The sequence below is a fragment of the Pan troglodytes genome, chromosome 16 (assembly GCF_028858775.2).
Source record: "Pan troglodytes isolate AG18354 chromosome 16, NHGRI_mPanTro3-v2.0_pri, whole genome shotgun sequence".
NCBI classification, from domain to species: domain Eukaryota; kingdom Metazoa; phylum Chordata; class Mammalia; order Primates; family Hominidae; genus Pan; species Pan troglodytes.
This window is the reverse complement of record NC_072414.2, coordinates 47276697-47296272: the sequence shown is the minus strand read 5'-3', so window position 1 is coordinate 47296272 and position 19576 is coordinate 47276697. Positions and strand designations below refer to the sequence as shown.

Genomic DNA, 19576 nt, shown 5'->3' with positions numbered 1-19576 from the left:
GGGGCTACAGGAGTGGCCACCATGCTTGGAGAGTTTGACGTTTTAGATTCTATATATGAAATATATGGGAGATCACATAGTATTTTTCTTTATGTGTCTGGCTTATTTAACTTAGTATAATATTTTCCACCTATCCGTATTGTCACAGGTGGCAGGATTTCTTTCTTTTTTAAGGCTGAATACTTTTTCATTGTATGTATAGACCACATTTTCTTCATTCATTCATTGTCAGTGGACACTGAGGTTGTTTCTAAGTCTTGGCTATTGTGAATAATGCTGCAGTGAACATGGGAGTACAGATATCACTTAGAAATCCTGATTTCAATTCTTTCAGATGTATTATACCCAGAAGTAGGATTGCCAAATCCTATGGTATTCTATTTTAAAAATTTTTGAAAACATTTTTTTAAAGAAGCTCCATAATGTTTTGCATAGTGGCTGTACCAATTTGTATTCCCACCAGCAGCGTACATGGTTCCCTTTTCTCCACATCCTTGCCAACACTTATCTCTTGTTTTTTTTTTTTTTTTTTTTAAATTAGCCATCCTAGCAGATGTGAGGTAATCAAAATCATTGTGGTTTTGATTTGCATTTCTCTGCTGATTAGTGATGTCGAGCACTTTTTCATATACTTGTTGACCATTTTTAATGTATTCTTTGAAAAAATGTCTATTCAGGTCTTTCGCCCATTAAATTTTTTTTTCTTTTGGGGGGTGTTTTTTTGGTATTCAGTAGTATGAGGTTCTTGTATATTTTGGATATTAACCCCTTATCAGATTTACATTTTTTTCCCTTCTATAGGTTGCCTTTTCTTTCTTTCTTTTGTTTTGAGGTGGAGTGTCATTCTGTCACCTGGCTGGAGTTCAATGGCACAACCTCCACTCACTGCAACCTCTGCCTCCAGGCTCAAGTGATTCTCGTGCCTCAGCCTCCCGAGTAGTCAGGATTACAGGTGCCCACCACCGTGCCCAGCTAATTTTTGTATTTTTAGTAGAGATGGGGTTTTGCCACGTTGGTCAGGCTGGTTTCAAACTCCTGCCCTCAAGTGATCTGCCCTCTTTGGGTTCCCAAACTGCTGGGATTACAGGTGTGAGCCACCATTCCCGGCCAGTTGCCTTTCCATTTTGTTGTTTCCTTTGCTGTGCAGCAGCTTTAGTTTGATGTAATCCCACTTTTTTTTGTCTTTTTTTTGTTGTTGTTGTTAGATGGAGTCTCACTCTGTCACCCAGGCTGGAGTGCAATGGAGCAATCTCGACTCACTGCAACCTCTGCCTCCTGGGTTCAAGTGATTCTCCTGCCTCATCCTCCCAAGTAGCTGGGATTACAGGTGTGCACCACCATGCCCCAGTTAATGTTTGTATTTTTAGTGGAGACGGGCTTTTACCATGTTGGCCAGGCTGGTCTTGAACTCGTGACCTCAAGTGATCCACCTACTTTGGCCTCCCAAAGTCCTGGGATTACAGGCGTGAGCCATTGCGCCCGACTGGATTGTTTAGAGTATCTCTTATTATTCTTTGTACCTCTGTGGTATCAGTTGTAACACCTCTTATTTCATTTATAATTTTATTTATTTGAGTTTTTACTCTTTTTTTTAGACTAGCTAAAGTTTTGTCTCTCTCTGTCTATACATATATATATATATAATTTATTTATTTTTTTAAGGACGGATTCTTGCTGTGTCACCCAGGCTGGAGTGCAGTGGTGCAATCTCAGCTCACTGCAACTTCTGCTTCCCAGGTTCAAGTGATTCTCCTGCTTCAGCCTCCCAAGCAGCTGGGATTACAGGCACCTGCCACCACGCCTGGCTAATTTTTGTGTTTTTAATAGAAAAGGGGTTTTGCCATGTTGGTCAGGCTGGTCTCAAACTCCTGACCTCAGGTTATACGCACGCCTTCGCCTCCCAAAGTGCTGGGATTACAGGCATGAACCACCGCGCCCAGCCAGTTTTGTCAATTTTGTTTATTTTTTCAAAAAACAGTTTTATTCATCTTTTCTTTCTTTTCTGTTTTTTTTGGTCTCTATTTCATTTTGGCTCCAATTTTTATTATTTCATTCTTTCTTCTAATTTTGGGCTTAGTTTGTTCCCTTTTTTCTAGTTTGTTGCAGTATAAACTTAGGTTGTTTACTGGAGAGCTTTCTTTTTTCTTAATGGAGGCATTTATCACTGTGAACTTCCCTCTTAAAACTGCTTCTCCTGAATCCCCTAAAATTTTGATGTGTTGTATTCTATTTTCATGTATCTCAAGATTTAAAAAAAATTCCTTTTGATTTTATTTGGCCCATTGGCTGTTCAGGATTATGTTACTAAATTTCCACAGATTTGTGAATTTTTCAGTTTTGTTCCTGTTATTGATTTCTAGTTACATATCGGTGTGGTCAGAAAAGATATTTAATATGATTTCAATCGTCTTAAATTTGTTGAGACTTGTTTTGTGGCCTACTGTATGTTCTATCCTGAAGAATATTCCACGTGCACTTGAGAAGAATGTATATTCTCCTCTAGTTGGATAGAAAGTTCTGTATGTGCCTGTTAATTCCATTTGTTCTATAATGTTGTTCAGATCTGCCATTTCCTTATTGATTTTCTATCTGGATGATCTGTTCATTGTTGAAAACAGGGTATTCAAATCCCTTACTATTATTGTATGGTTATCTATTTCTCTTTTCAGTTTGGTTAATATTTGCTTTATATATTTAGGTGCTTTGATGTTGGGTGCCTACATGTTTACAACTGTTATATCTGCTTGATGAATTCACCTCCTTGTCACCACATAACTACCTTCTTAGTCTCTTGGGACTGTTTTTTACTTGAAGTCTATTCTGATATAAGTATAGTCACCCCTGCTTTCTTTTGGTTTCCATTTGCATGAAATATTTTTTTCCATCCCTTTACTTCCAGTCTGTCTGCCCTTAAATCTAAAGCAACTCTCTTTCAGGCAGCAAATAATTGTATCTTATTTTTTATATATATTCTGTCATTCTATGTCTTTTATTTTTTATTTTTATTTTTATTTTTATTTTTATTTTTGAGATGGAGTCTCGCTCTGTCGCCCAGGCTGGAGTGCAGTGGCGCGATCTTGGCTCACTGCAACCTCCGCCTCCCGGGTTCAAGCAATTCTCATGCCTCAGCCTCCCTAGTAGCTGGGATTACAGGTGCCCTCCACCACGCCTGGCTAATTTTTTTGTATTTTTAGTAGAGATGGAGTTTCACCACATTGGCTAGGCTGGTTTTGAACTTCTGACCTCAAGTGATCTGCCCACCTTGGCCTCCCAAAGTGCTAGGATTACAGGCTTGAGCCACCGTGCCCAACCTCTATGTCTTTTAGTTGGAGAATGTAATACATTTACATTTAAAGTAATTATCGATAGATGGGGACTTCCTATGCCATTTTGTTCATTATTTTCTATTTGGTAGTTCGTTCTTTCTTTTCTTCTTCTCTTGGTGTGCTGAGCTGCTTTTTAAGCAGATGACCACCATTCTGTCTGTTTTGAGTCCCTATGTTACTGTCCCCCAAATTCCAGAAGTTTTGGGGTTCTGAATCCCTGAGACTTTCTGGAGATTCTGTGATGAGTTCCTTCTTGGATTTCCCTACTGGCAGATAGTCAGCTTTCCGAGGTCTGCTAATCAGTTACCTCTAGTCCATCTACTCTGTAGCTTCTACCATTTTGTTGCTTCCACTACCTGATCTTTGTCCTTGTGAGTTTATGTCTAAAAGAAATAAAACATTCTTTATTGCTATATTAGTGAGATTTTGGGAGGCAGCAGAACCACATGTACATGTTGAGCATGCCATCTTTATTCTGAAGTCTGAAAGATATTTTAGAAAGCTTTCAATACAGAAGCATCCAAAAAAGGTTTTGTTGCTTTAAGCAGACTATGAAAGATGGTATTGTCATAATTTTACTTGCTATTCAAATTATAGTTCCAGAGTTAGGAATGTTAGTATTACCTGGGCATCACCTGGGTGCTTACTAGGAGAAATACAGACTCCTGAGCCCCCTACAGGATTTTTTTGTTTGTTTTTGTTTTTTTGAGACGGAGTCTCACTCTGTCACCCAAGCTGGAGTGCATTGGTGCGATCTCGGCCCACTGCAAGCTCCGCCTCCCGGGTTCACGGCATTCTCCTGCGTCAGCCTCCCGAGTAGCTGGGACTACAGGCGCCCGCCACCACACCTGGCTAATTTTTTGTATTTTTAGTAGAGACGGGGTTTCACCGTGTTAGCCAGGATGGTCTCGATCTCCCCCTACAGGAATATTGAATCAGAATTAGCATTTTGAAAGATCCCTAGGAGATTCCTATATATCCTGATGGTTGAGAAGTGCTAATATGAACTTGTAATTAAAGGAAGCTAACTCTAATGAATTTTAATCTGGGATTTAAAAATCTTGATACATTTTCTTACTAAATTGTTCTCAAAATTCTCGAGGTTGCTGTGTGATATAAAAAAGAAAGGGGTGCATTTTCATGAGATTTTCGTCAGGTGTGAAACGAAAATTCCATTTCATTTACCATGAGAAGAGATGTCAGACTGGTTGTGCTCAGACTTTTCTTAGTTGCCCACAGTTCTTGAGGCCGGTGGTGGTTTTTTTAGATTGGACAGATTGAGTCTTCAGTCACACGTTGAGCTGCCATAATGAAAGCGTAGCTTCTCCTAGAGGCAAGGGATAGATTGATTAGTTCTATGTCCGACATTTCACCCAATAATTCATAAGTGCTCAATAAGTGATTGTGGGGTGAATGAATAAAAAACAAGATACAACCCCTGTCTTCAAGATTGTCACAAAGCAACAGCAAAGACCAAGAAATAAATTGAATAATTAGCATACAGGGGTGACCAGTTCTAGAAACAGTAAACACAGGGAAGGTGTATCCAGCTCAGCATTGCTGGCACAAGGAGCCAAGGAGCTGATTCTCTTAGTGAACAGAACTTGGTGGATTTAGAGCAGCAGCTCTCACACTTTAGTGTGTATCAGAATCACCTGGAGTGCTTGTTGAACCGCAGACACCTGTGCCCTATCCTCAGAATTTCGGATTCAGTTGGGCGGGCCCAAGAATGTGCAAATCTAATAAGTTCCTAGAAGATGCTGATAATACTGGTCTTGGAACCACAGTTTGAGAACCGCTTAACTTAGAGAATTATAAAACGTACTGATGGCTGGACTCTAGCAGCTTATAGGAAAGAGGCAGGTGATACTGAAGGCAGAAGCTTAAGGAGCAGGGATTTTATTGTGGAGATTGTGGGGAGCCATTAACAGGAGAGTGATGGACTCTCATTTGCCTTTTGGAAAGATCACTTTGGGTGTGGTGTGGAGGGTGGATCAGAGTCAAGAATACGTGGGGACCAGAAAACCAAATAAGTGGTTTATTATAGCCATCCAAGAAATAATAAAAACTTGGAGTAAGAGCAAGAAGATGAATATCCTTAGGACTTGGTGGCCAATTGGAAGTGGGAGGGGCAGAGAGGGAGGAGTTAATGAGAGCCATCAGATTTCTGGCTGTGTTGGGACTGTGTGATTCAAGACACAGGAAGAGAAGTGGGTTTGAAGCAAGGTTGTGGAGAAAAGCAAAGGAGGTGAGTACGGGGCATGCTGGATTTGAGATGCCAGCAAGATATCTGGGTGAACTCCCTTGTAGGCAGTTTTACTTATGAAATTGGAGGCCAGCTGCAAGGTCTGGTAAGTAATCTAGCCCCATCCCTCCTGCCACTTCCATTTGATCCCCCATATTGTTTGTTTGGATCAGGCATTGTATTTGTAAGCAACAATATGAATATAACCTTTAAGGGCCTTGAGAATACAATACTTTTCTAAATGTTTTCTCAAGAAAACAAATGTTCTACTTTTTTGATTCACGGGGTAGGTGGGCGGAAGAAAGAGCTGAAGTGCAGAGTCTTCTAACACCAGAAGAGGTTAATAAAGCCGCCCTCTGAGTGGCCAGTCGAACTGGAACTTGGTAAGCTTGAAAGGGGCAAAAATCACTTGACTGGTCTGCAGTGCCATATGACAAACAGCTGAGACTAATTAGCTGGATTGTGGGTTTTTACAGCGATGCCTGTTTTGAAAGTTGATGGAGCGAACTGCTTTTCCAAAGACTCTTTTGAAAAACTTTTTAAGTAGGCCATTCTGACTTTAACATTTCTCTTTGTCTTAACATTAGACAAAAAGTAACCTTCCTGAAGAGGACATGTGATTGGAAGTTGTCAATTGTTGAAGCATTGGTAACTCCAGTCTCTAACGTTTTAGAAAATCATAACAAGCGGTTCTCTACCCTGTAAAGGTATGGTTTTGTATTTATCTTTTTTTTTTTTTTTGGTAGTGGTTTTGAGCTCTGTCATGTCAATTTTCATGCGCTTAAATTATGTGCAATATAACATACAATACCATTGCACGTACTGTTTTTAAACTAAAGACTTAATGATGTCTACTAAATTTCTTGGGATTAGTTTGAAAAGTGCATTTTCAGTGACCAGGGAGTGGGTATGAATACTGACCGCATTCTTCCTTTCTTTTCTGTACTTGAATAAAGAAACATAGGTTTTTACTTTCAGGAAATTGTTGAATATGAGAGCTGATTAGGAAATTGAATTATTCTGAGAGTCTTGCTTATCCTCTGAGGGTTGTTTGACAAAAATTCAAGCTTATTGGTGTTTTGTTTTTGATAGTATTAATAGCTTTTTTTTGGTTTTGTTTTGTTTTTTAAATTTGAGACAGAGTCTTGCTCTGTCGCCCAGGCTTGAGTGCAGTGGTACAATCTCAGGTCACTGCAACCTCTGCCTCCCAGGATCAAGTGATTCTCCTGCCTCAGCGTCCTGAGTAGCTGGGACCCCACGCTACCATGCCTGGCTAATTTTTGTATTTTTAGTAGAGATGGGGTTTCACCATGTTGGCCAGCCTGCTTTCTAACTCCTGACCTCAAGTGATCTTCCCACCTGGGCCTCCCGAAGTGCTGGGATTACAGGCATGAGCCACCGTGCCTGGCCTAATAGTGTTAATAGTTTTAATGGAGGAATGTAAGTGTGTGTTTTAGTATAAGGTTTATTTCTTCTGGGAATGAAATCTGCTTTTAAATTAGTGTTAATTCTGTTAGGTTTGATAAGGGTATTGTTATGTAAGGAAATGTCCATATATTTTAGAAATACAAAATGAAGTATGCCAGAGTGAAAGATCTGGGTGGTGAGTGTGATGGGAGATTTCATTATATAATTCTACTTCTGGATATTGTATTAGTTTACTAGAGCTGCCATAACAAAGTACCATAAACTGGGTGGCTTTAAAACTGTGTGATTTCAAAAACAGAAATTTATTGCCTCACAGTTCTGGAGCCTGAAAGTCTAAGATCAAGATGTCAGCGGGGTTGGTCCCTTTTGAGGACTGTGAGGGAGAATCCATTCCAGGCCTTTCTGCTTAGCTGTGGATGGCTGTCTTCTCCCTATGTCTCTTCATGCCATCCTCCCTGTGTTCATATCTGTGATCCCAGTTCCTTTCTTGTGAAGAGACCGTGAGGGTGGATTAGGACCCACCCTAATGACCTCTTTTTAACTTGATTCCCTCTATAAAGGTCCTAGCTCCAAAAAACGTTGTATTCTGAGGTACTGGGAGTTAGGGCTTCAACATGTGAATTTTAGGGGGACACAATTCAATCCATAACCGACATGTCTGAAAAGCTTCTTAATATGACATTTTAAAGATTTGCCTCAAAATGCATGCAGTAAACATTTGTTAAGCCCAGTGCCTGGACTGGGCTGGATTTTGAGTGTGTGAAGATGCATAAGACATGGTTCCTGTCTACTAACCCATGGTTTAATCAAATATAGGGATCTAACTTTGTGAGTGTGTATGTGTTTACTTATTGCTTCCATTGAGTTGTAGCCACTCTCACACTTGTGTGTCCCTGGGAGCACAATCAGGGTCCTGACACATGGACAGCCTAACCACAAGAGACACCTGGAAGGGTTCCCATGCTCTGAGCACCCATAAGCATAGATTAAGAGAGTGGAAGGACTTCATATTCACCCAGTCCATTCTTCTCATTTTACAGATGAAGAAATTGAGGCTCAGAAGTGCTAAAGTCATTTGCTAATTTGTATTAGTGCCAAGGCATCCTTCAGAATATCCTGGCTTCCATTCCAGTGTGGTGACCAAACAATACTGTTTTCTTTGCCACAAACTCATGCTTTTCACCTGGGAATGAACCCCAACCTCCATTATCAGAAGTCACTGTGGGAAAGAGCCTTGATAAAAAGCTGACATTCTCTGTCAAGGTTCTTGGATTATAAATACCAAAAAAAAAAAAAAAAAAGATGTTTTGGGGATGAGTGTTTATTCATGAGGGCATTTTATCCATAGAATGAAGTTGGATTTAATACATTCCAAAGGAGTTTACCCCCATCTTGGCTGCTCTCTCTGTCTCTTACCACTTTCTCCTTGTCACTTGTTGAAATAGTTAAGTCACAGAGGTATGACCCTGCAGCCATAAAAATACAAACAACCATTTTTCTTCTTTCTTGGTGCTTCTGCTGCCCACAAGACAGGAACTGTGGCAGAAAGGGAACGGTCTGGTGAAATCTTGCTGGCTGGCAGGATGGCACCACGGCAACTAGGCTGCCTCTCTCTGCGGCTGTTTCAGCTTCCGCCCTCTCTGGACCCTCGGTACCTGAGTGCTCATAGGGGAAACTGTCTTCTTCCTGCCTCCATTTCTGTTTTTCCTCAGTAGGATTAAGGCTTCTTGAGATATCTGCTCATCTTTTGCTATTATTCCTTTCTTCTCCCTTTGAACTTGTTTGATTTAGAGCCAGAGCTCAGGCTATAGCATACGTGATAGCTGATGAGTCATGTGAAGCCCATTAAAAGCAAAAGCTGATTATCACAAGAACCATTATTTATTTGCGCTGTCTATGCAACAGCACGTTTTCTTGTGCGCTTCTGGTGTTGCTGCAGCGTGGCTGGGGCCCTGCCCTCTTGGCAGAGCAGAGGTCCTGTGGTGTAGGCTGGGGGGCAGGTAGGGGAAGTGGGTGATGGATGAGATGGGGTGCTGCTTGAGAAATGAGCTATCTTTGCTGCTGCTTCTCTGAAGGCAGAATCTGCTTTGCTCAAACACGGGTATAAATCATCCTTTCAAGAGCTGAGAGCATCCATTTTTGTTTGTTTTTCTTGTTATCCCCGTTTTATACTCTATCAGGCCTCCTTTCTTGATGACATAGTCTAAGCTGGAATCTTTTAGCTATCTTTTAGCTAGATGGTAAATCCAGCAAATAGCTCAATGATAAGTCCATTCATCCAGCAAACAGTGAATGGATTTGCCATTTTCACACGGAGAAGGCCCAGACCACTTCAAGTTTGTACCTCTGTGGTGTGGCAACTGAGCCAGCCTGTGGACAATCACTGCTTGAAAAATCTCCTTCCTAGTGTCCTTCTTGTATCTGTCTTGCTGCTCCTTACATTTTTGTTCTCTCTTCACTCTAAATGTCCATCTCATTTTTCCCATGGCCTCAGGAAATACTATTATGTTGATGACACTAAAATTCATAGCCATATTCTTCTTGTGAGCCCTAGGTCTGTTTTCCAAATGCAAATTAAACACAACTCCCTTGATGTCCCTCAGACATGAGAGATGTTTAACTGGTTGTGTACCGTACAGTGTAATGTGGTAGTTGCGAGTGTGTCTGAGTTCACATCTTGGTTCTGCCATTTCTGGCTGTGTGACCTTGGGCAACTTTATTAACCTTTCTGTGCATTGGTTTTTTTCATCTGTAGATTTAGGGACCTTATACGGTTGTTGTGAAGACTAAATGAGTTAGTGCTTTAAAGGATTTAGAATAGTGCTTAGTGTTAGTTATAATAATTATCATCTTCTCAAACCATCTTTTCCTTTTTCAGTTAATGTTATACCGTTTATTTACCAAACTAAAAGTTTTGGTTATCTTTAATTTCTATACTAGTCTGTTAAGAAGTTATATTGATTTCTACCTCCTAAATATATCTCAAATTAATCACTTCTTTTTCATCCCTACTGTCACCAACACAATTCAAACCCTCAAAATCTCTCTCCATATGTCTTAACCAGTTCAAACTGTTACAACAAAGTACCATAGACTGGATAGCTTGCAAACAACAGAAATTTATTCCTCATTGTTCTAGAGGCTGAAAGTCTGAGATCAGGGTATCAGCATGCTCAGATTTTGGTGAGAACTCTCTTCCAGGTTGCAGACACTTGACTTTTCACTGTATTCTCACAAGGCAGAAAGGTAGCTCTCTGGCCTCTTCTTATAGGGGCACTAATCCCCTTCATGAAGGATCTATCCTCAAAACCTAATTACTTCCCAAAGACCTGCCTCCTTATACCATCACATTGGGGATTAGATTTCAACGTACAAATTTTGGGGAGACACAAACATTCAGTCGGTAACATTAGAGCCTTCTGATGCTCTGTGTATTTCCAGTCTCCACGTGGCTGCCATAGAGATCTTTCTAAGGCACACATCTCATGGTCCTCTCCTGCATAAAGAGCCCGTGGTGGCCTTCTGTTACCCAGAGGATAACACACAAACTTTTTAGTGCCATGTCACAGTCCTTTTAGACCCAGGTCTCAAACACTTTCCCATGTTTTCAGCCTCTGTTCTGGATACATTCTCCCCTACCTCCATGCATCCCTTCAGCCACATCCACTGCTGAAGTCCTTTAATGCATCCTAAGTAACCTTAGCCTCTTACACCTTTGCAAGCGCAAACCCTCAAACCCTTACCTGCCTGCATCAGTCAGCCCAAGATGTGTTCCCTCCTGATGGTTTTAAACCTGGTCTTTTTTTTTTTTTTAATTTTGAGCATCAGGCATTCCTTACCAAATTCCATCAAAACTCAGTTACATGTTTTGGATTGGCGTCAAGAATTATTTGCTTATAGTTTCTGTTATCTTGAAAGGATAATGCTTATTTGGCTGACATGTGAGGTAAAGTCGTTCCCCACATTATCTAGTGCACTGTGTAATTTTTGTCCATTCACATTTGTCGCTTGTCCTTATGTGTGCCTGTACACTCACATTCTGACTTTAGTCCTTAGCTCAGATGCCCCTGTGTGAAGTTTTTCTGATTCCCTCCTTAGACATCGTGGGCTCCTTCTTCTCCCTCTTGTGCTATTTCCCCAGCCCTCCCATCTCCCCAACGACTTGTGCATACTTCTGTTACAGTTCTTCTTCTTCTTCTTTTTTTCTTTGAGACAGAGTTTTACTCTTGTCCCCCAGGCTGGAGTGCAATGTGCGATCTCGGCTGGCTGCAACCTCCGCCTCCTGGGTTCAAATGTTTCTCCTGCCTCAGCCTCCCAAGTAGCTGGGATTACAGGCATGCGCCGCCACGCCCGGCTAATTTTGTATTTTTAGTAGAGATGGGGTTTCACCATGTTGGTCAGGCTGGTCTTGAACTCTCAACCCCAGGTGATCCGCCCACCTCGGCCTCCCAAAGTGCTAGGATTACAGGCATGAGCCACCATGCCGGGCCCTATAGTTCTTCTTTCCACGCATTTTCCTTGGGCATTTCCACAAACAGCTTACCTATTAGACTGTTGCTCTTCTAGAGCCACATTCTTGGTGCTTAACATAGTGGCACATCCACAATTCTTGTTTGTTAGATGTTTAATTGACGTGCTCATGAGCTACTGCTTAAATGACTGAATGAATTTCAGTCATTTAAACCAGGCTCTCTCCCTCCTCAGTGGCATCAAGCTTTACTAGTATATCTTTGGATCATTGGTGGAGGCCAATTTACTTATCAAACCTCATTTAAAATTATTAACAGATTTTGGAGAGGTATATGTATGCTATTCTGCATTTAACTTCTGTTATATTTGAAGTACATTTAATATATATTTTTTGGGAAATACTTTCGTATGTGTCGTGAACACTACAACCCTTTCCCACATCCTCCTATGCTTCGTAATTTTGATAATTTCACATTTGTCATTTGAACCAAGTTTATTTTTCTCTAAAACAGCTTAAAATTTCTGTTAAAAAACAGATCCCCATCTATTCTAGCTTATAGAGGTTGGAAAAATGTTTAAAATCTAAACGTGATTAAAGGTTTGTAGAAATCACAAAATAAAGATTTTGGCTGGGCACAGTGGCTCACACCCAAAGTAATCCCAGTACTTTGGGAGGCCGAGGCCGGCTGATCACCTAAGGTCAAGAGTTTGAGACCAGCCTGGGCAACAAGGCGAAACCCTGTCTATACTAAAAATAGAAAAATTAGCCGGATGTGGTGGTGCATGCCTGTACTCCCAACTACTTGGGAGGCTGAGGCATGAGAATCACCTGAATCCAGGAGACAGAGGTTGCAATGAGCCAAGATCGTACCACTGCACTCCAACTCCAGCCTGGGTGACAGAGCGAGACTCTTGTCTCAAAAAACAAAAACAAACAAACAAACAGAAAAAGTAACCCTGGCTATAGTTGAGAGACTCTTTGGAGTCAGGTGTGGACTAAATGTTGTATTCTCTTATGATGTTTAATGTGGTTTTTTGTAAGACTAAAGACTCCAGAATTCTGTTACAGAGTTGTTTGCTGATTTGTTTCTTTTGTGTAAGTGCCCTTTTCATTTCTAGATCATGGTTACTCTAACATCGTTCCTCAAATATATGCATTTCATGGAGTTAAATGAAATACAGACTTTAGGACAATTAAATATAGACTAATGGAAAAACTTGGCAAAGTTTTTTTAAGTGGGTCCTAAATTATTAGCTAGAATTCAGAAATTTGGGTTCGGCTTCTTTAATTTTAAAATTAAGAAGAGACATGGGCTGGCCTCTTTAACATACAGTGTTGAATTACAGAATGCATAAACGTTATTCCTTGTCTCTCTTAAGATACTTGGCATTTTTATAATCTAGTGCCCTACTTTCTAGGTATTAAATGGGGGAACCCAAGTGCTAGTAGTTAAAATTAAATATAGTACTGTGTTCAAAAGAAAATTCGGATGATAGCTAATGCATTTTCGATGTTTCTCTAGAGGGTGAAACACCATTTCTGTTTAAAGCATTCTACTATAATTCTTCCTCTAGTGACCGCATCTCAAGTAACTTTTTTTTTTTTTAAAGCCGGGAGCGACTTATATAAATGTAATATGGCACATTTGAAGACTGGTTTTGGGTAAGGTCACCTCAAGGACCTGGCACCTATTAGGTATTTCACTTTTTAGCCATTCAAATATTTATTAATTACCCTGAGAACTACCTCCCTTTGCTCTCCCCTATCCCCTGGCGAATGCAAAAGGAAGAAACAGAATTACTTTGAAAGAGAAATTCTAGGTAGAAAGTATGAGAAAAGAGCAGAAACCAGGAAAGTGAGAGAAGAAGGTAGAAGAAAGGAAAGAAAAATATCAAAGGCGGAATAAATATAAAAGCTGGTAAATTAACAGATTAAGGGAAAAAAGTAGCAGTCTCCTTGATACATGCTGAAACAAAATGTGATAAAGTTGACACCCATTCATAATACTCATACTTAGCAAACTAGGATAGATGAACTTCCTTAACCTGATAAAAATATGTACCAAAAATCTACAGCAAATGTCATTCTTAACAGTGAAATGTTAGAATCAAGACATGACGAGACTGGGCTGGGCGTGGTGGCTCACACCTATAATCCCAGCACTTTAGAAGGCTGAGGCAGGTGGGTGGCTTGAGCCCAGGAGTTCCAGACCAGCCTGGACAAGGGAGGCTGGGGCGGGACAGTCACCTGAGCCTGGGAGGCCGAGGCTGCAGTGAGCTGTGATTGTGCCATTGCACTCCAGCCTGGACAACAGAGTGAGATCTTGTCTCAAAAAAAAACCAAAAAAAAGAAAAAAAAGAGATAAGACTACCTGTATCACCATGTCTATTCACTGTTTTTTTGTTTTGTTTTGTTTTTACCTATTTTTCTTTTTTCTTTGAGTCAGAGTCTCACTCTGTTGCCCAGGCTGGAGTGCGGTGGCGTGATCTCGGCTCACTGCAAGCTCTGCCTCCCGGGTTCACGCCATTCTCCTGCCTCAGCCTCCCGAGTACCTGAGACTACAGGTGCCTACCACCACGCCTGGCTAATTTTTTTGTATTTTGAGTAGAGACGAGGTTTCACTGTGTTAGCCAGGATGGTCTGGATCTCCTGACATTGTGATTCGCCCACCTTGGCCTCCCAAATTGCTAGGATTACATGCATGAGCCACCGCGCCTGGCCGACTTTTTATAATTAGACTAAAAGGTAAGATTAGAAAGGAAGAAGTAATTTATTTTTACCTAATATGTTTAACAAATTGCTGGAATTAATATGGCTATGTAAGAAATAGAAGATACATGTTTAAAAGTTATCACTTACAGTAGTGACAAATACAAAGTATCAATAAGTTGAAAGATGTACAATATCTTCATGAAAAGAGTTTATTGAAAACTTTTTTTTTTTTTTTGGGATGGAGTCTCGCCCTGTCACCCAGGCCAGAGTGCAATTGTGCAATTTTGGCTCACTGCAACCTCTGTCTCCCGAGTTCAAGCAATTCTTCTGCCTCAGCCTCCCGAGTAGCTGGGATTACAGGTGCATGCCACCATGCCCAGCTAATTTTGTATCTTTAGTAGAGATGGGATTGCACCATGTTGGCCAGGCTGGTTTTGAACTCCTGACCTCATGATCCACCCACCTCGGCCTTCCAAAGTGCTGGGATTACAGGCATGAGCCACTGCGCCTGGCCCGAAAACTTTTCAAAAAGATGCTTTTTTTTTTTTTTTTTTTGAGTTGCAGTGAGTGATCTCGGCTCACTGCAACCTCCGCCTCCTGGGTTCAAGCTATTCTTCTACCTTAGCCTCCCAAGTAGCTGGGACTACGGGCACACGCCCCCAAGCCTAGCTAACTTTTTTTTTTTTTTTTTGGTATTTTTAGGAGAAATGGGGTTTCACCGTGTTGGCCAGGCTGGTCTTGAACTCCTGATCTCATAATCTGGCTGCCTTGGCTTCCCAAAGTGCTGGGATTACAGGTGTAAGCCACAGCACCCAGCCAAAAATATTCTTTTCTTAGAGTTTATTTATTTATTATTTTTATTTTTTTTGAGACAGAGTCTAACTCTGTCACCCAGGCTGGAGTGCAGTGGCACGATCATGGCTCACTGAAACCTCTGCTGCCCGGGTTCCAGCAATTCTCCCGCCTCAGCCTCCTGAGTAGCTGGGATTACAGGTGCCTGCCACCGCGCCTGGCTAATTTTTATATTTTAGTAGAGACGGGGGTTTCACCATCTTGGCCAGGCTAGTTTTGAACTCCTGACCTCGTGATCCACCCGCCTCGGCCTCCCAATGTGCTGGGATTACAGGCCACCATGAGCCACCATGCCTGGCCGAGTTTTAGTTTTTAGAGCAGTTTTAGGTTCACAGTAATACTGAGTAGAAAGTACAGTTTCCATATATTCCCTTCCCTCCCAAACCCCCCAACATGCACAGCCTCCCCGACTATCAACATCCCATACCAGAGTGGTACGTTTGTTACACGTGATGAACCTCTATTGACACATTATCATCCAAAGTCCATAGTTTAGATTGGAGTTCACTCTTGGTGTTGTACATTCTATGGGTATGTATACAAATGTATAATGACATCTATCTATGTTATAGTGTCACACAAAATAGTTTCACTGCCCTAAAAATCGTCTGTTCTCTGCCTATTCATCTCTTTCACTTCCCCCACTCCAACCCCTAATAACCACTGATCTTTGTACTATCTCCACAGTTTAGCCTTTCCTAGAATGCCACGTAGTTGGAATCATACAGATTGGCTTCTTTCAGATAGTAATATGCATTTAAGGTTCTTCCATGTTTTTTCATGGCTTGATAGCTCATTTCTTTTTAGTGCTGAATAATTTTCCATTGTCTGAATGTACCACAGTTTACTTATCCATTCATCTACTGAAGAACATCGTGTTGCTTCTGAGTTCTGGCAATTATGAATAAAGCTGCTATAATAAATATCAGTGTGCAGGTTTTTGTGTGGACATGAGTTCTCCCTTCATTTGGGTAAATACCAAAGAATGTGATTGGATTGTACGGTAAGAGTAAGTTTAGCTTTGTAAACAACTGCCAAACTGTCTATAACAAAGGGCTTGTACCATTTTGCATTCCTACCAGCAATGAAGGAGAGTTCTGGGTTTCCACATCCTCACCAGCATTTGATGTTGTCAGTGTTTTGGATTTTGGTCATTCTGATAGGTGTATAGTGATATCTCATTCTTGTTTTAATTTGCAATTCTCTAATAACATATGATATTGAGCATCTTCTCATATGCTTATTTGCCATTTGTATATCTTCTTTTGTGAGATTTGAGAATATTTTTAAAGGCACTAAAAATACGTAAATAGATGGAGAAATATGCATGTACTTAGGTAGGTAAATTAAACATCATGAACATGTCAATCTTCTTAATTTGATCTATAGATTTATGTGATCCCAATGCAATGCAATGCAATTCCAATAAGAATCCCCATATGGTTTTTGAGGAACTCAGATGGAAATGTGAAGGGTTCATGTCCTTGGTAAGGTGGGTACCAGTCGTAACAGGTATGAAGTTATATTTTAGGGTCATAGTGATTAAGGCATTGTGGCACTGGCCCAGGGATGGTCAAAATGACCAGTGAAACCAAATGTAAAGCCCTGAAACAGATCCATTCATTTATTGCATATCACTGGGCAAAAGATAATTTTATGCAATAAATGGTGCTATGACGATTGTATATACTTAAGGGAAAAATAATGAAATTGGATCCCTACATATACCTTGAATTCTCAGTGTATTAAAGACTTAAATAAAAAGGCAGTATCTTTATAAACATAATATAAAAGAATATCTTTATTGCTTTAGATAAGAATTTCTTGGCTGGGCATGGTGGCTCACACCTGTAATCCTAGCACTTTGGGAGGCTGAGGTGGGAGGATCACTTGAGACTAGGAGTTCAAGACTAGCTTGGGCAACATAGTGAGACCCCATCTCTACAAAAAAGAAAAGAAAATTAGCTGGGCGTGGCGAATCATGCCTGTAGTCCCAGTTACTTGGGAGGCTGAGGTGGGAGGATCACTTGAGCCTGAGAAGTTGAGGCTGTAGTGAGCTATGATTGTGCCATTGCACTGGAGTGAGACCGTGTCTCCATTAAAAAAAAAAGAGACTTTCTTGATATGATATAAAATAAGTAACTATAAAAAAGAATAAATTTGACTATTTTAAGATTAAGAGCCACTAAAAAAGTGAAAAGACAAACCAAAAACAGTAAGAATATATTTGCAACATACGTAACTTATAAATAGCATCCAGAATATATGAAGAACTGCACATCCATAGAAAACCTGGCTGGGCTTGGTGGCTTATATCTATAATCTCAGCACTTTGGACGGCCAAGGTGGGCGGATCACTTGCCGCTAGGAGTTCGAGACCAGCCTGGCCAACATGGGAAAACCCCATCTCTACAAAAATTAGCCAGGTATGGTGGTGCGTGCTTGTAGCCCCAGCTACTTGGGAGGCTGAGGGATGAGAATCACTTGAATGCAGGAGGTGGAGGTTGCAGTGAGATGAGATTGTGCCATTGCACACCAGCCTGGGCAACGGAGCGAGACTCTGTCTTAAAGAAAAAGAACCCAATAGAAAAATAGGAGAAAGATACAAATGTGCATTTTAGTGAGAGGAAACTAGATGGCCAAGAAACTAATAAAAGATGCTCACACTCATTAGCACTCAGAGAAATGTGAATTTAGATCACAATGTGTTACCATTTTGAGAAGTCTGACAACAAGCACCAAATGTTGGTGAAGATATGAAGTTGGGAGTGTAAAACAACTATATTGGACAGCAATTTGACATTATCTTGTATTACTGAACATGTGTGCATAGGTATAGCCCAGGAATTTCACGCTTTGACGCCTACCCTAGAGGAGGTGACTCCCCCTGGTGTGCACTGAATTGGTTCAGATGTGTTGAGATGTTGAACCCTTTGTCCCTCAGGGTGGCTGGACAGGGCCTGGCCTTTCTGGGGCCCTAAAACCTATTGCCTTTGATCAAGAGCATATGCCCTGGTAGGTCATACAAATATCATGAACAAGGTTGGAAAGCAATTTTCTAGAGAAACTCTTGCTGGTGTGCATTAGGAGACATGCACATACATATAGCAGTGTTAAGTGAGACCAAAAACAGGATAGACCTGGTATAGGTAGTGAATTCTTCTTCTAGGAAAACACAGAGACATTAAGTAATTAGATAAGGGCAATAAGAGAAGGGTTCTAACCTCTTATTTCTTAGTGTCAGTGGTTTCAAGGAGAGTGAGAGGTGCAGAGAAGGAGCTGGAGGAAAATGATACTACAACTCCTCCTCACTGTGTGTTTCCTTTTTTTGTTTTTTTGTTTTTTTTTGAGACTGAGTCTCGCTGTATCGCCCAGGCTGGAGTGCAGTGGTGCGATCTCAGCTCACTGCAACCTGCGCCTCCCAGGTTCAAGCAATTCTCGTGCCTCAGCCTGGAGCGCAGTGGCATGATCTCAGCTCACTGTAACCTTTGCCTTCCAGGTTCAAGCAATTCTCATGCCTTAGCCTCCTGAGTAGCCGGGATTATAGGTGCCCACCTGCACGCCTGGCTAATTTTTGTATTTTTAGTAGAGACAGGGTTTCACCACGTTGCCCAGGCTGGTCTCGATCTCTTGACCTCAGGTGATCCGCCAGCTTTGGCCTGCCAAAGTGCTGGGATTACAGGCGTGAGCCACCATGCCCAGCCAGTGTGTGTTTTCATTGAGATACATTCAGATGGGTGGTGGATGATGATGGGCAAGGCCTAAGTTTGGAATCTGAGGAGGTGCCTATTGCAGGCTCCTAAGGGGAGTGAATGCTGTGCAGGACATCTAGCTGTCTTCCCTGACATTTCCTTTTTACTCACTGCCAGATAAAGAACTTTACAACAGGGAGATAGTATCTGGAAACCGAGTTTAATCAGAGCAGCAGGGACTGCCCATCATGTCCTGTGTAATTGAGTTTGGCTGAGAGCACCCTGCTGTTATCCTTGGTCTTGTTCATCCTGAACTAACAGCATGTTCCCTCTTCTGTGGCTTGTACAGTCATGGCCCTCTTTTTGGAGCTTTCACTGTTGGCTACTCTGCCTCTGTCTCAAGGGCAGAGGTAAATGTGGGCCACAGGGACTGGGGATGATTTTCAAGCATTTCTCGGTCATGTGGCTTTGATGATCTCTCATGCTGAACCTGCCCCGATCCAATCTCATCATCCTTCCCTTCCAAAAATCTGATACCACCCACAAACACCTTATGCCCATTCCAACTCTTTCCCTTCCCCACTTCAAATGTCCTGCTTCTGTTGGCAACATTATTTTGGCCTCCTGGCCCCCTAGGCTTTATTCTTTGGTGTTCTCTTTGCTGTGTCCTTTTCCACCTGATGTGGAACTCTGTTCTATTTTTTTAAAATTAGTGTATCTTGGATCCCCTTCTTCCCATTCCCATGTGGCTGCTCTCATCTAGGCTCTCATCTGCAAGGAGTGAGAGGTGATAGAAGGGACAACTGTCACCATGACCCCACTTAAATTTCTCATGGCTAAGCTTTGAACT

General features: G+C 41.3%; 1 protein-coding gene across 22 annotated transcripts in view; it reads left to right on the top strand.

Annotated features, from left to right (window-relative positions):
- Nucleotides 1-19576, top strand: part of RAB27A (RAB27A, member RAS oncogene family) — an 87900-nt gene that overhangs the window by 14110 nt on the left and 54214 nt on the right. For 9 of the 22 annotated variants that reach the window (XM_001170998.6, XM_009429166.5, XM_063794956.1 and 6 more), the window contains one exon: nt 6159-6278. The exons of 4 other annotated variants lie outside the window; for them this stretch is intronic. The gene's annotated coding sequence lies outside the window, so the exon portion shown is untranslated. Of the gene's footprint in view, nt 1-5861; nt 5955-6158; nt 6279-16423; nt 16527-19576 lie in introns of all 22 variants that reach the window. 9 more of the 22 variants (XM_063794957.1, XM_063794959.1, XM_063794962.1 and 6 more) reach the window with 2 other exon arrangements.